The sequence below is a fragment of the Oryctolagus cuniculus genome, chromosome 7 (genome assembly GCF_964237555.1).
Source record: "Oryctolagus cuniculus chromosome 7, mOryCun1.1, whole genome shotgun sequence".
Lineage (NCBI taxonomy): Eukaryota > Metazoa > Chordata > Mammalia > Lagomorpha > Leporidae > Oryctolagus > Oryctolagus cuniculus.
In genome coordinates this window covers 43,016,284-43,032,860 of record NC_091438.1, presented here as the reverse complement: position 1 = coordinate 43,032,860, position 16,577 = coordinate 43,016,284, and the positions used below count along the sequence as shown (strand labels likewise).

The 16,577-nt window shown below is 43.0% G+C and overlaps 1 protein-coding gene across 34 annotated transcripts in view; it reads right to left on the bottom strand.

Annotated features, from left to right (window-relative positions):
* Positions 1-16,577, bottom strand: part of ASH1L (ASH1 like histone lysine methyltransferase) — a 241,742-nt gene that overhangs the window by 187,933 nt on the left and 37,232 nt on the right. The gene's annotated exons all lie outside the window — the stretch shown is intronic.

Sequence of the window (16,577 nt, the reverse complement as noted above, 5' to 3'; positions counted from 1 at the left end):
ATAACTGGTATCCATTGGGAGAAAATAAAGTTACACCCACCCTATCTCATAAATAAAAATAGCTTACTCATGGATTTAAAGTTTGAGGGGGTTCAAAAAGCTCAATTTGCCTTACCTTTTTAATAGCATTCTTTTTTTAAATTTATTTGACAGAGTTAGACAGTAAGAGAAAGAGACAGGGAAAGGCCTTCCTTCTGTTGGTTCACCCCCTAAATGGCCGCCATGGCAGGCACTGCACCAATCAGAAGCCAGGAGCCAGATGCTTCTTCCTGGTCTCCCATGTGGGTGCAGGGGCCCAAGCACCTGGGCCATCCTCCACTGCCTTCCCGGGCTACAGCAGATAGCTGGACTGGAAGAGGAGCAACTGGGACTAGAACCGGCACCCATATGGGATGCCAGCGCCACAGGTGGAGGATTAACCAAGTAAGCCACAGCGCCAGCCTCTAATAGCATTCTTAACAACATAATTTGAAGATTTATTAATTTATTTGAAAGGCAGGGTTATAAAGAGGCATAGGCAGAGAAAGAGAGATCTTCATCTGCTGGTGCACTCCCCAAATGGCTATAAGAGCTGGAGCGGAGCCAATCCAAAGCCATGAACCAGGAGCTTCTTTCAGGTCTCCCATGTGGGTGCAGGGGCTCAAGCACTTGGGCCATCTTCCACTGCTTTCCCAAGTGTGTTAGCAGAGGGCTGGATCTGAAGTAGAGCAGCGGGACTCAAGCAACACCCATATGAGATGTCAGCCTGGCAGGCGGCGGCTTTAACCGTTGGGCCACAGCACCAGCCCCAGTTTGCCTTAACTTTTAATGCATTTTTCCATGACCTTTTTGAAGACCTATCATATAAACAAAAACAAACCTATCTGAAAAATGGTTGTGAATATTTCTATACATATAGTACAGAAATCCTCAGCAAATGAGCAAACTAAAAGCTATCAAAGAAAACACTGATGGGCCACTGCTGCTAAGCTTCCACCTGCGGCACCAGAATCCTATAAGGGCACCTGTTTGAGTCTTGGCTGTTCCACTTCTGATCCAGCTCCCTGCTGATGGCCTAGGAAAGCAGCAGAGGATGGCCTGAGTGCATGGGCCCGTGCACTCATATGGGTGACCCACAGGAAGCTCCTGGCTCAAGATCAGCATAGCTCTGGCCATTTCAGCCATTTGGGGAGTGGGCCAGTGGATGGAAAACCTCTTTCTCTCTGTCTCTGTCCCTCTGTCTGTAGCTCTGTCTCTCAAATAAATTTTAAAAATAGCAATCATGATCTTGTAGTTATAAAGCATGGGAAAAAATGTATTTGTATACACACAGAAAAAAAAGATGGATGACTATATACCAAGTTTTAGTACTGGTTATAGAAAGATTTAGAACTAAAAAGATACATTATAGATAAAGAATTATAACATACTATATATTGTATTTTAATATATAATTTATATATAATTAATTACAGAATTTATGTTAGCTTTTTAAAAAAGATTTATTTATTTGAAAGAGACGAGTTACAGACAGAGGTAGAGACACAGACATCCACTGGTTCACTCCCCAAATGGCTGCAACAGCCTCAATTGAGTCAATCCAAAGCCAGGAACTTCCCACCACCCTCGGCTTTCCTAGGCACATAAGCAGGAAGCTGGATCGAAAGTGGAGCAGCCAGGACTCAAACTGGCATCCATATGGGATACTGGTGCTGCAGGCCAGGGCTTTAACCCACTGTGCCATAGAGATGACCCCTGTGTTAGTTTTTGTTTTTATTTTTTTTAAGATACATAGTTTTGGGTTTTTTTTTTCCAAGATTTATTTATTTATTTAAAAGTCAGAGTTACACAGAGAGAAGGAGAGGTGGCGGGGGTGGGGGGGTGTCTTCCATCCACTGGTTCACTCCCCAATTGGCCACAATGCCGCAACTGCGCCAATCCAATGCCAGGAGCCAGGAGCCCATGGGTGCAGGGGCCCAAGGACTTCGTCCATTTTCTACCACTCTCCCATCCCATAGCAAGAGCTGGATCGGAAGTGGAGCAGCCAGGACTTGAACCGGCACTCATATGGGATGCCGGCACTGCAGGCGGCAGCTTTACTTGCTATGCCACAGCACCAGCCCCTGTACTAGTTTTATAATTAGACTAAAATACATTAAAAACATTTCAAAATTATTTGAAATATGTGTAGCTATCATATGCACATGCCTTTCAAAATTTTGTTATTTTGTTTTTATCTACATGAAATTGGGAAAACTAATCTGATACTTTCTGGATTTTCTAACTCAATATTCCATTTAAGAAAAAAAAAAGCAAATTACGTTTTATCAAAAGAATTTCTAGGGGACTGATTCTGTGGCACAGCAAGTTAAGCCTCTTCTTGCAACACCAGCATCCAACATTGTAGCACTACTTCTGATCCAGCTTCCCACTAACACACATGGGAAAAGTAACCTAAAATGGCTCAAGTACTTGAGTGCCTACCACCCACGAGGGAGACTCAGATGGAGTTCCAGACTCCTGGCTTCAGCCTAGACCAGCCCTGGCTGTTGCAACCATTCGGGGAGTGGACCAGCTGATGGGAGATCTTTCTCTCTCTGCCTCTCCCTCTATCACTCTGCAATTCAAATAAATAAAAACAAATCTTAAACAATAAAGAAGAACTTCTGCTCACCAAATGACACAACAGGTGAGTAAAAAGGCAAACCACATATTGCAATGAAGAGATCTGAGAAATGAACCGTATTCAGAATATATGTTAAAAGCAGGCACTTCACAAAGAAAAAGGCCAAAAGTCCAACAAATATAAAATGGGTGAACAACATCACCAATTCTCGGGGAAATGCAAATTAACACAACAAAATATCATTACCCACTGGAAAGTTTTAATGATAAAACCAAATGCTGTTGAGGATGTGGAGCAAGTAAAATACATTAAATACATTCCTGGTAAAATTATGAAGTTGTAACAATCAATTTAGAAAACCCACAGTATCCAGTAAAGATAAAAATATTTACCCCCTGAGGTCCAACAACTCTGCTCCTAGATATATGCCCAGAAAAATGTTCACCAAAAGAGGAAATAACCAAGTTAGGCTTCACAGAATCACCTTGCACATTTTCTCTGAAGATGGACAGGTGTTCCTTAAGGAGGCAGGCACTAGGAGCAGCATAAAAGCCATGGAGATACACATGAGCCCCACAGTTGGGAATGATGATAGTTCCAAACAGCCAGGGCACAAGGATAAGGAAGAGAAAGGTGTCCAGACTGAGACACAGGCTAAAGAGTAGGCAGGATCTTAAGAGCTTGCTAAGGAGTTTGTTTTGCCAAAAGAAATAGGTGGATTTTTAAAAAATATTCAGAGAGGTATGTGGAGGATTGCTAGGGAAGCAATGTAAAAAAAGAGAGGACACCAGTCAGGGTAAGACACAGATGAATGATTATCACTTTAAAACCATTTTACCAAGTCTGGAAAGTAATTACTTTCTTATTCTTCAGAAATTATTGCATTATCATAACAGCAAAGGAGAAAGTAAGGTGTGCAGATGATAGTCCAACAAAGGTTTTCTTAAGCCATCATCTAACCACCACCCTTTTTTATTAAACTTTTTAATTTATATAAATGGAACAAACTTCATGTATCTCATTCATACAGATTTTTGTTGTTGTTGTTAAAAGATTTATTTCTGTATTTGAAAGTCAGAGTTACATGGGGGGGGGGGTCTTCCATCCACTGGTTCATTCCCCAATTGGTCGCAACAGCTGGAGCTGTGCTGATCTGAAGCCAAAAGCCAGGAGCTTCTTCCGGGTCTCCCACGGGGCGGGGGCAAGGACTTGGGCCATCTTCCACTGCTTTCCCAGGCCACAACAGAGAGCTGGATCAGAAGTGGGCAGCCATGTCTCGAATTGGTCCCCATATGGGATGCTGGTGCTTCAGGCCAGGGTGTCAACCTGCTACACCACAGTGCCGGCCCCCTCATTCATACAGTTTTTTGTTTTTTGTTTTTGTTTTTGTTTTGACAGGCAGAGTGGACAGTGAGAGACAGAGAGACAGAAAGGTTTTCCTTTTGCCGTTGGTTCACCCTCCAATGGCCGCTGTGGCTGTTGCACCACACTGATCCATAGCCAGGAGCAGGTGCTTCTCCTGGTCTCCCATGGGGTGCAGGGCCCAAGCACCTGGGCCATCCTCCACTGCACTCCCGGGCCACAGCAGAGAGCTGGCCTGGAAGAGGGGCAACCGGGACAGAATCTGGCGCCCCGACCAGGACTAGAACCCGGTGTGCCAGCGCTGCAGGCAGGAATTAGCCTAGTGAGCCGCAGCACCGGCCATTCACACAGTTTTAAGAACATAATGACACCTTCCACCCCATCCTCATTCCCTCCCACCCTTTATCCTACTTCCTTTCTTGTTTTTCTTTTAATTTTTCGATAATATACTTTTCTTTTTCTTTAAGAACAAGCAAGAATGTTGGACACTTAAGTTTATCTAATACTTATGCAACGTAAGAATATCTTCTACTTAATGAAACAAAAAAAAAGTGGCCTACAATCAAAATTGCCACTGAACTCCTTCACATACCAAAAATTTTATGTGTAAAGGTATACTTTCTGGGAAAAGTGTCCATTATATTCTTTTTTTGTGAGTTTATTCACTTTATTTGAAAGGCAACAGAGAGAGAGGGAGAGATCTCCTATTTGCTGGTTCTTCCCCAGATAGTCAACAGCCAGGGCTGGGCAGACCAGAGCCAGGAGCCACGAACTCCATCCAGGTCTCCCACGTGGGTAGTAGGGACCTAAATACTTGAGCCTGCTGCTTCGTGTGGGGTGAAATATGGGAAGTTGGATCAGCAGCAGAGATGGGACTTGATCACACCCCAGTATGTGATGTGTGATGCAGGCACTCCGAGTGGCAGCTTAACCCTCTGCACCCTTTTCATATTCTTAATGGGGTCCATGACTACTCTCCTCCTCCTCTATCTACCACCACCACCACCACCACCACCACCACAGATTTAAAATCTACCACCCTCTTTTGTTTTTAAGGATTTATTTATTTGGAAGGCAGAGCCACAGAGAGCAAGCTGATTCACTTTTCAAATGGCCACAACAGCAGGGGCTGAGGTAGGCAGAAGCCAGGAGCTTCTTCCTGGTCTCCTAGGTTGGCGGCAGGAGCCCAAGCACTTTGGCCATCTTCTGCTGCCTCCCCAGGAGCATTAATAGGGAGCTGGATTGGAAGTATAGCAGCGAGGACATGAACTGGCAACCATATGGGATGCCAGCATTGCAGGCCCACTACACCACAACATTGGCCCCCAAATCCAATTTATAAGGCCAGATTTGAAGGTAAGGTAACAAAATGGACACCCATGAAACAAGGAAGCAGCCATTTTTAACCATCTAGTTCTGCATCTCAGTGAATGGTTTCCAGATTTTTCTGGAGTAGATTCATCTAAAAATATTTTTAGAGGTTTATCTAAACTCCAAAGCATATTACTATTTTCACCATTTCACTACACTTCCTCTAAAGTATACAGAAGTTTTTGGTATTGTTATTTAAGGACACCTGGATAAGGGGTACAAAGGTTATTCACCCATTTACCTGGAAAAGAATTTGCTAATGTACACAATTGATCCAACTATGACTTGGGAAAAAGAAATCATACATGATATGGTTCCTAATTCCCTGATGATTTTATAAAATAGCAACAAGAGGTCAGATAAACACTGGAGAATATGTTGTTAATAGAAATGTTTCCTTTCAATGTTCTGGAATTAATTTCTCTTCCTAGACTCACAGTGTTCAAAACCACTGGCCTTTTAGGCATAATGCCAATTCCACAGATGGGTCCTACATTTTCATAATGGAGTTGAACTGGCAAGCATGAGATCACGTACCCAAAAAACAGAATATCCTCTGCTAAGATGATCTCTGATAGGTTTTTTATTTTTTATTTTTTAAGATTTATTTATTTGAAAGTCAGAATTACACAGAGAGGAGAGGCAGAGAGAGAGGTCTTCCATCCGCTGGTTCACTCCCCAATTGGCTGCAATGGCCGGAGTTGCGCCGATCCAAAGCCAGGAGCTTCCTCTGGGTCTCCCACGAGGGTGCAGGGGCCCAAGAACTTGGGCCATCTTTTACTTCTTTCCAAGGCCATAGCAGAGAGCTCCTTAGGATTGATATACCTGACTATGTGACGTGGCTCTCCTTGTCTTCTTAAATTAATCACGCTTTTAAAAGTGCTCAAACACAGCAATATTAAGAAAGCATTTCCAGGCCTTCTGAATGACTCTGGCAGCTTTATCCTCCTTCACAGATTCTGTTTCATGTTTCCTGGGCATTTTCAAGTCCTTGAAAAGTGGCTGCTCACAGTTAAACAGTGAAACAGCTGTGCACTGGGGTCTTGTCTAGGGAGGGAAGACGTCCTAAATTCTGCTTCTGTAAACTCCAGTCACAAATCAGTCCTGATAAATCTGCCCCAGCATCTCTTTTACAAACATACTGGACCCACCGACCGTTGGAAGTGTGGTCCTGAGTCACATCGGCGGCAATTTAAGCCCACCAATGCTGTGACAGCTCTCTGATAGGTTTTTAAATCATCAACAAATAATCTATATGCTGCGACCGCCCTTACTGCCTGTTCTTTGGTCCTTTTAATTTTTGAAACCTTAAATATATTTAAATAGATCCTTACCCACACTTCATGAAAAAATGACGAGAACTACATAGCAAGCCAACCCAATCTATATAAAGATTCTAGTATTTACAAGCACTGGATCTTATCTGTGTATTCTAGATATTAGATGTATTGATTCCTTAGGAACACAGATGAAAATTGAATTCTTTAAAGTGAGATTTGACAGGGTAAAATGATGGACTAAATCATAAATCCTGGGGGCCAGCATTGTGGCATTATGGATTAGAGCCCCAGCCTGCAGCGCTAGCATCCCATATGGGCACCAGTTTGAGTTCAGCTGCTCCAATTCCGATCCAACTCCCTACTAATGCACCTGGCAAAGCAGTGGAAGATGCTCCAAGTCCTTGGGCCCCTGTAGCCACATGGGAGACCCAGAAGAAACTGATTGGCTTCTGATTGGCTCAATTCTAGCCATTGCAGCCATTTGGGGAATGAACCAGCGGATGGAAGACCTCTTTCTCTTTGTCTCTACCTCTCTCTGTAACTCTTTAAAATAAATAAAATAAAAATCTTTAAAAAAAATCTCCCCAATACTTACCACCCACTTGTAACCATAATACTTAAAATAAATAAATAAACAAATCAGAAATCCCAAGGCAGTTTGATCTCACTATTAGTATATGAATTTCCAGAGTCAGAAATGGTGATCATGTCAATGAGTAAAGAGCTTTATTTTTTATATCATTACCTTATTAATTTGTATTTATTTGTTTTATAGTATATCTTACAAATGGATAGCCAAGAAAGTGATAAATATTCTACCCACCATTTCAGAATAATCAATAGAAGGCATTTTAACTCTTAATCTCATAGAAACAAACATTATCACCTCTGAGATACATAAAAATCAGTCACTGGGCAGGTATTTTGGTATAGTTATGATTAAGATGCCATTTGGGATGTCTACATCTCACTTGAGAGTAACTAGGTTTCAGTTCCAGCTCTACTCCTGATTTCAGCATGATGCTAATGAACACACTGTGAGGCAGCAAGACGTGCTCCGTATAGTTAGACCTCTGCCACCAATACAGGTGACCAGATCAGGTTCCCAGCTCCAGCTTCAGTCTGGCCCAAGCCTGGTTTGTTGCCAGGATTTGGAGGGGTGGCAGGGTAAACTAGCAGATGGGAGGTCTCTGTCTCTATGTCTTCAAATAAAATAAATTAAGTAAATAAAATTTTTTAAAGAACAGTCATTTGTTCACTAACCATTTTTCTTTTTTTTCTATATCTTGACTTGTGAGTACTTGTTAGGTTTTATACATAAGGTATAAAGGTACTGCTTCTATGATTACCAGATTCTTTTTTTTTTTTTTTAAGATTTATTTATTTAAAAGGTGGAGTTGCAGAGAAAGAGAGAGAGAGGTCTTCCATCCGCTGGTTCACTCCCCAACTGGCCACAATGGCTAGAGCTGGGCAGATCCAAAGCCAAGAGCTAGGAGCTTCTTCCAGGTCTCCCACATGGGTGCAGGGGCCCAAGGACTTGGGCCATCCTCTACTGCTTTCCCAGGCCAAGCAGAAAGCTGGATTGGAAGTAGAGCAGCCAGGATTCAAACCAGCACCCATATGAGATGCCGGCACTGCAGGTGGCAGCTTTACCTGCTATGCCACAGCACCAGCCTCAAGATTCTCTTTTAATTGTGGCGTTCTTGATACATTTCTCAAAGTGTCAAGAACACCACTTAACTCAGACCAAGAACTTCATCTATTTTCTGTCTACACTCACTCTCCCAACTCCCACAGTTCCACATGGCATCACTACATAGATCCACTCCTTTTTTTATTTATTTTATTTATTTATTTTTTTGACAGGCAGAGTGGACAGTGAAAGAGAGAGAGACAGAGAGAAAGGTCTTCCTTTTGCCATTGGTTCACCCTCTAATGGCCGCCACAGCCGGCGCACCGCGCTGATCCGAAGCCAGAAGCCAGGAGCCAGGTACTCATCCTGGTCTCCCAAGGGGTGCAGGACCCAAGCACTTGGGCCATCCTCCACTGCACTCCCTGGCCACAGCAGAGAGCTGGCCTGGAAGAGGGGCAACCAGGACAGAATCTGGCGCCCTGACTGGGACTAGAACCCCGTGTGCCGGCGCCGCAAGGCAGAGGATTAGCCTAGTGAACCGCAGCGCCGGCCCATTGATCGACTCCTAAATTTCTATTTGTCTTGGCTTCCAGACTTACACATCAAGGGCCAGTGCTGTGGTGTAGTGGGTTAAGCTGCCATCTGCAGTGTTGGCATCCCATATGGGTGCCGATTTGAGTCCCAGCTGCTCCATTTCCAATCCAGCTCTCTGCTATGGCCTGGGAAAGCAGTGGAAGACGGCCCAAGTCCTTGGCCCCTGCACCCGTGTGGGAGACCTGGAAGAAGCTCCTGGCTTCTGGCTTCAGATCAGCTAAGCTCTGGCTGTTGCAGTCATCTGGGGAGTGAACCAGCAGATGGAAGACCTCTCTCTCTCTTTCTCTGCCTCTACCTCTTTCTGTAACTCTTTCAAATAAAATAAATAAATAAATAAATAAAAAGACTTAGACATTCAACTTACTGCTCAGTCTCTCAATCTTAAACACTTAACAGAGGGGCAAGTGTGTAGCAAAACAGTTCAAGATGCCTCCTGGAACATCTGCATCTCATATCAGAGTGCCTGGTTCTAGCCCCTGCTACTCTGCTTCTGATCCAGCTCCCTGCTCTTGTGCACCCTAAGAAGCAAGAGATGATGGTTCAAGTATGTGGTCCCTGGTACCGATATGGAAGACCTGGATGGAGTATCCAGCTCCTGGCTTCAGCTGGAACCCACCCTGGTGCTGTTGCAGCCATTTGGGAGTGAACTAGCAGATAGAACATCCCACTCGTTCAAATAAAATGAAAATAAATAAAACTTTTTTAAAAGGACACTTAAATTTCTACACTCCCCACAACTTACTTCTACTTCTCCCACAGCACTTCTTACTTCAGTAAGAGGCACACAACTGCTCATGTCATTACTGCAGTTATCGTTGACTACTACTCTTTCACTCAGATCCTACATCTAACCCCTTAGCAAGTTTCAGCTTGACTTCCTTCAAAATATATCCCAAATCTACCTCCCTATTAAAATCCTAGGTACAACCTCACAATCATCTCTCGACTCAATCATTACTATAGCCTCCTAAAGGGTCACCCTGGTTGTATTACTCGTCTTTAAAAGCATATGCATTAATGGGGCCAACATCATGGCATAGTGGGTTAAGCCACCACCTGCAGTGCTGGCATCTCATGAGTGTCTGTCAAGGTGTGACTATTCTACTTATAATCCATCTCCCTGCTAATGCTCCTGGGAAAGCAGCAGCAGATGGCCCAAGTACTGGGGCCCCTGCCACCCATGTGAAAGATCCAAATGGAGTTCTAGGCTCCTTGCTTTGGCTTGGCCCAGCCCTGGCTATTGTAGCCATTTGGGGAGTACATCAGTGGGTAGAAGCTCTCTCTGACTCTTCTCTGCCTTTCAAATAAATAAAATACATAAATAGAAGTATATGTATTAGATCAAGTAACTTTTTTTAAAAGATTTATTTAGCCGGTGCCACGGCTCAATAGGTTAATCCTCCGCCTGTGGCGCCGGCACCCTGGGTTCTAGTCCCAGTCAGGGCGCCGGATTCTGTCCCAGTTGCCCCTCTTCCAGGCCAGCTCTGCTGTGGCCGGGGAAGGCAGTGGAGGATGGCCCAAGTGCTTGGGCACTGCACCTGCATGGGAGACCAGGAGAAGCACCTGGCTCCTGGCTTCGGATCAGCGCGATGCGCCGGCCACTGCGCGCCGGCTGTGGCGGCCATTGGAGGGTGAACCAACGGCAAAGGGAGGACCTTTCTCTCTGTCTCTCACTGTCCACTCTGCCTGTCAAAAAAAATTAAAAAAAAAAAAAAAAGATTTATTTATTTATTTGAAAGGCAGAGTTACAGAGAGGCAGAGGCAGAGAGAGAGATCTTCCATCCACTGGTTCACTCCCCAAACGGCTGCAACGGCCAAAGCTGTGCCAACCCGAAGCCAGCAGCTTCTTCTAGGTCTCCCACGCAGGTGCAGGGGCCCAAGGACTTGGGCCATCTTCTACTGCTTTCCCAGGCTATAGCATAGAGTTGGATCAGAAGTGATGCAGCCAGGACTCGAACCAGCACCCATATGGGATGCTGGCTTTACCAGCCCCCTCAAATCACTGCTTAAATACCTTCTTATCAAACTTAGCGTAAGAATTAGAAACCTAGTTATTTTAGGTTTATTTATTTATTTGAAAGGTACAGTTACAGAGGTAGAGTTAGAGATCTTCTATCTGCTGATTTACTCCCCAAATGGCCAGGGCAGGGCCAGGCTGAAGTCAGGAGCCTAGATCTCCATCTGGGACTCCCACAAGGCTGAGAAGGGCCCAAGCAATTGGACCATCTTCCAAGCACTTAGACCATCTTTCATTGCTTTCCTAAGAGCATTAGTAGAGAGGTGGATCCATGTGGAGTATTCAGGATACGAACCAGTGCCCACAGAAGATGTTGGCCTAGCAGCTTAATCTGCTGTGCTACAACGCCAGTCCCCTAGTAAAGTTTTTAAGTCCTTATGTAATCCGGTCCCTATGGCCACTACTTCTCTGCTATCATTATTCCCTACTTTATGTACTATTTTAGTCCTCCTCTATTCCTTGACCACAAGGCATTCCTGCCTCAGGGCTTAAGGCCCCAGAGAGTTGCATGGGTTCCTTCATATACTTTAAATCTCTGTCCAAATATCACTGCCTCAAAAAACTTCCTTAATCACCTATTCCCTTATCTTGTTTACATTTACTTCACAACACTTAGGACCAAAACGACATAATTATTTACTATTTATCTTATTAGAAAGTAAGCATCAAAGGACAATGATCTTTTACATAAGGTATAAAGCCACTATATTCCACACACTTAAAACAGTACTTAGCATAAAGCACACAACTGATAAGTGTTAAATGAAGGAATATTCCTTGTTAAAAGGCATAAGTGGCAGAATATTGGTTTTTGACTCTGAACAGAGAATTTAACCCATTGCTATTTCAAAAGACTAACTGTTCAATGGATTATCTGGATAAAATACAGGCACACAGTTTAAGGAGTCTTCAAAAAAGGATATGTGCCTCATAATCGATTTGCTCCGCTTAAAAACAATCATCCCCAAGACATTGCTTCAGGAATCTCCAATCTACCTTATGAACAGAAGGCTTGTTCAAATCACATGTAATATGAAAGATAGCAGTAGGTTCCAACAGTACCAAAAGACCTCATACTAGAAAGAAAAAAGGGAAATGCTCAAAATACAAAGTTCTAAGCTAATACAGCAAGGACTTATTTTGTTCATCACTGAATCCTACTTCCTAGGCATATAATAAGCACACACAATAAATGCATGTTAGCCTTTTTTTCTGAATCAAATTATTTGATTTAGTAAAAGATATAGGTTTAGCTTAAGAAAAATACACTGGACTTTTAAAAAACAAAGGGAATACTAATCAGTTTTAACAAAAGAATTGTCATTACCAACCCAATTTAGATCAAAGACTTAACCCAAGCAAAATTCACGCAGTTAAGATATATTCCTGTTCACCCTGGAAACAAATCCTTGGTGTGGGAAGAAGGTAAAAAGATAAAAAGCCAAACACAAAAGCCTAAGCTGGAGTTAAGTAGAAACAGGCAAAACTGGAATTCGTACATGAGGAAAATAAGAAAAACAGCATGCTCAAAAAATTGGAAATTAGAGAAAAAATTATACATGTAAGAAAATTGGGACTAAGGGGAAAAATGTAGACATGTAAGAAAATTGTTTCTATACACTTTCAAAAATGTACGTTACTTATTTTACTACCTATAAAAATACATATGGGAGAGATAATTTACTTTGCTAAAAATTCGTTTTGTGAAATAAAGATAAATGAAATAGCAAACATGCATTATTGTGGGGAGCAATCCGGACTGGACTGAGTTACTGGAATTAAGACTTATTCTATGCATCTGCTCTCCCACAATATGGCGCTGGGAGAGAAGTAAACAGCTTCCGCACAGCTGCCTCCAGTTCAACTAATAAACTGTAGGACTTGCTCCTGATTGGAGGAGAGCAGCGTACTCGGCGTGTGGGCAGCCGAGTTAGGATTGGCGGAGGAGGACTATAAAGGAGGAGAGAGACGGCATTCACCAGGAACATCTATGGGGAACATCTAAGGGGAACATCTAGCTGAAGGAACACCTGTGCAGCCCCCGAGAAGAGCCGGTCGGCGGTGTGCCGCTCCCCTGCGGAAGTGGGGAATGTGGCCAGGGGGAACTGCCCTTCCACGGAGGTGGAAGGGATAGTAGCCAACCCGGGAAGAACCAGCAGCAAACCCGGGGAGGGCCGAGCAGACAAAAAGAACAGCGCAGGGTCCTGTGTCGTTCCTCCATGAAGAGGGGGAGCGACACATTATGTACTAGCTGCAAGACATACATTATGCTAAGCACTTAACACACATTATCTCATATAATCACAAACACTTCTATGCTATAAATATCATCACCATCAATACTCAAGGAAACCAAAAACATTAAGTATGCTCAAGAAATCAGTAATAACTTAGACAACTGAGCCTAGTTAATCAAATTTCAGAGTGCATGATCACTATTTGGGATTTTTAACAATTGAGTGGAAATATAGCAATGTGGAGGCTGAGAGCTAACTCTAATCCACTGGTTTACTCCTAAACTCCTACAACAGCCAGGGCTAGTCCAGGATAATGCCAGAAGCCAGGAAATTGAGCCAAGTCTCCCACATAGGTGGCAAGAACCCAGTTATTTGAGCCATCACTGCTGATTCCCTAGGTATGCAATAACAGGGTGTAAGGAACTGGGGCCAGGAATCAAACGCAAGTACTCCAATGTGGCATCTTAACCACTGTGTTAATTGCTCAGCTAAATACCTGCCTCCCATTTTTTTCTCTTAAAATTAAAAACATTAACACATACTCACACATTTAACTTAAATCTTTAATTCATGACTTAAAAAAATGATTGCTTTTTTTCTTTGAATTTGTACATCTAAACTTTGACTTCCCAACCTGTGTTATTAGATGAAACCTCTTGAGATTTTATTTTCCAATCTTTTTTGATGATCTGCAGACTATACATAATTTCACCCAGTAATCATTACATGTTTGATTCGCACACATTTTCTTAACTGTCACAGTTATCAGTTTCTTCTTTCAAAGACGATATTGTAAATTCCCTCCATTCAGCTCTTGTTTGGCTTATGTCAGCACGTATGAATTTGGAGCTTTCATTTTCAGCAGTGCTGAATTTAAGAAATCTTATCTTAAGGAATGACTTCTCCACATTTCAAAAATGGCATTTAGGGGCCAGCGCTGTGGCACAGCGGGTTAAAGCCATGGCTTGAAGCACCAGCATCCCATATGGACACCAGTTCTAGTCCCGGCTGCTCCTCTTCAATCCAGCTCTCTGCTATGGCCTGGGAAAGCAGTAGAAGATGGCCCAAGTCCTTGGGCCCCTGCACCCGTGTGGGAGACCTGAAAGAATCTCCTGGCTCCTGACTTCAGATCGGCTCTGCTCCGGTCGTTGCAGCCATTTGGGGAGTGAACCAGCAGATGGAAGACCTCTCTTTCTTTGCAACTCTTTCAAATAAATAAAATAAATCTTTGAAAAAAATGGCATATACACCCAGAAACCATGATATAGCTACTTTAAAATTTAACACACTATCCTTCTGTGGTTTTAGGATAAATAAAACTGAATAAGAAGAATGATATGACATCAAGTGTGGAAAACAGACTGAACAAAATGTAAAACCAGAAAAAATGAAGTCAAATATTTTTTACTTATTTACTGGGGGGATAGAGGGGGTGGCAGTGGAGCCTATAAGATGTACTTTTTCTTTCTTAAGATTTATTTATTTATTTGAAAGGCAGAGTCAGAGAGAGAGTTCTTCCAGGAGCCAGGAGCTTCTTCCAGGTCTCTGGTGTGGGTGCAGGGGCCCAAGGACTTGGACCATCTTCTGCTGCTTTCTCAGGTGCATTAGCAGGGAGCTGGATTGGAAGTGGGGCAGAGCTGGCACTGGAACTGGAGCCCATACGGGATGCCAGCATTGCAGGCAGTGGTTTTACCCACTATGCCACAATGCCAGCCCCTATAAGATATACTTTCAACATTGTTGGGACTTACATTTATCTAAGCTATAACATAATTGTTAACCTTTTTGGAAGGTAGAATATATATCTAAACTTTATTAACAATCACTTAAAAATCTCTATATTCTTTTTTTTTAAAGATTTATTTACTTATTTATTTTGACAGGCAGAGTTACAGACATTAAGAGGAAGAGACAAAGAGAAGGGTCTTCCTTCCGTTGGTTCACCCCCTAAATGGCCGCTACGGCCGGCACTGCGTCGATCCGAAGCCAAGAGCCAGGTGCCTCCTACTGGTCTCCCATGCAGGTGTAGGCGCCCAAGCACTTGGGCCATCCTCCACTGCCTTCCCGGGCCACAGCAGAGAGCTGGACTGGAAGAGGAGCAACCGGAACTAGAACCCAGCACCCATATGGGATTTCAGCACCGCAGGCAGAGGATTAGCCAAGTGAGCCACGGCGCCGGCCCAAAAATCTCTATATTCTTGATACATCCTCAAAACTAAACAGCAGGGGCTAGTGTTGAAGTGGAAAGGGTTAAGCTGCTGCCTGCAATGCACACAATCCCATATGGATACAGGTTCTTGTCCTGGCTGCCCCACTTCTGATACGGCTCCACTAATGGTGTGGGCATCAGAAGATGGCCCAAGTCCTTGTGCCCTTGCACCCACTGGGAGATCTGGATGAAGCTTCTGGCTTTGACCTGACCTAGCTGCAACCACTGCAGCCATCTGGAGTGAACCAGCAGATGGAAGTTTTCTCTAACTCTGCCTTTCAAATAAATAAAATAAATCTTTTTTTTTTTTAAAGCAGTATTTGTTTTGTTTTTCTACAATGTTTCTACTCATCATGATAACCATGCTATGTGACATGGTTTATATTTAGGTACTAACATAAAGCAGTGGTCAAGATTTTCAAATACCCATATAGAAAATCCACACTTATAATTTCAAAGTTCAGAACAATGTGCAAAATAATTGCTTTTAGACCCATTTCAGCTCTTCTTGAACATCGCCAATGTCCGCTAATTTCTTTGTGGTGAATGGAAACCTCCAGAAAATCAAGTAGAACTAAAAACCAGAATGTTTTTCACATCTTGGCACTATGACTAAACAAAACTAAAAAACTGTAAGAAATGAAGTTTAAGTTTTTCTGACTAACATAGGAACTGTTCTAATTTTTTTCAATGCAAATATCTAAAAGCAATAATACAAATTTCCATCACCTCATTTCTTCTTAGTTGGAAGAAGAAATTTCCTATAGATAGCTAATATAGGAATAGCTAATAATAAGTAGTTTAGTTTCAACTATTATCACATACTTTTTTTTAAGTTTTTTTTTTTTAAGGTTTTTTTTTTTTTTTTTTTTTGGGAAGGCAGAGTTACAAAAGAGAGAGAGAGAGAGGAAGAGACAAAGAGGTAGAGATCTCCATTGGCTGGTTCACTTCCCCAATGGCCACAACAGCCAGGGCTGGGCCAGGCCAAAGGCAGGAGTCAAGAGCTTCATCCAGATCTGTCACATGAGAGCAGAGGCCCAAGGACTTGGGTCATCATCCACTGCCCTCCCAGGCCACCAGCAGTGAGCTGGATAGGAAGTAGAACAGCCCTGCAGGACTTCCACTCACATGGAATGCCAGAGTTGCAGGCAGCAGCTTAACCCACTACGCCACCACAACACAGGCCCCCAGATAGTTTTTCAAATTCTGTAAACTTTACTAGGTGAAAAGAATGCATAAACTGAAATATTCATGGATGAAATACATCTG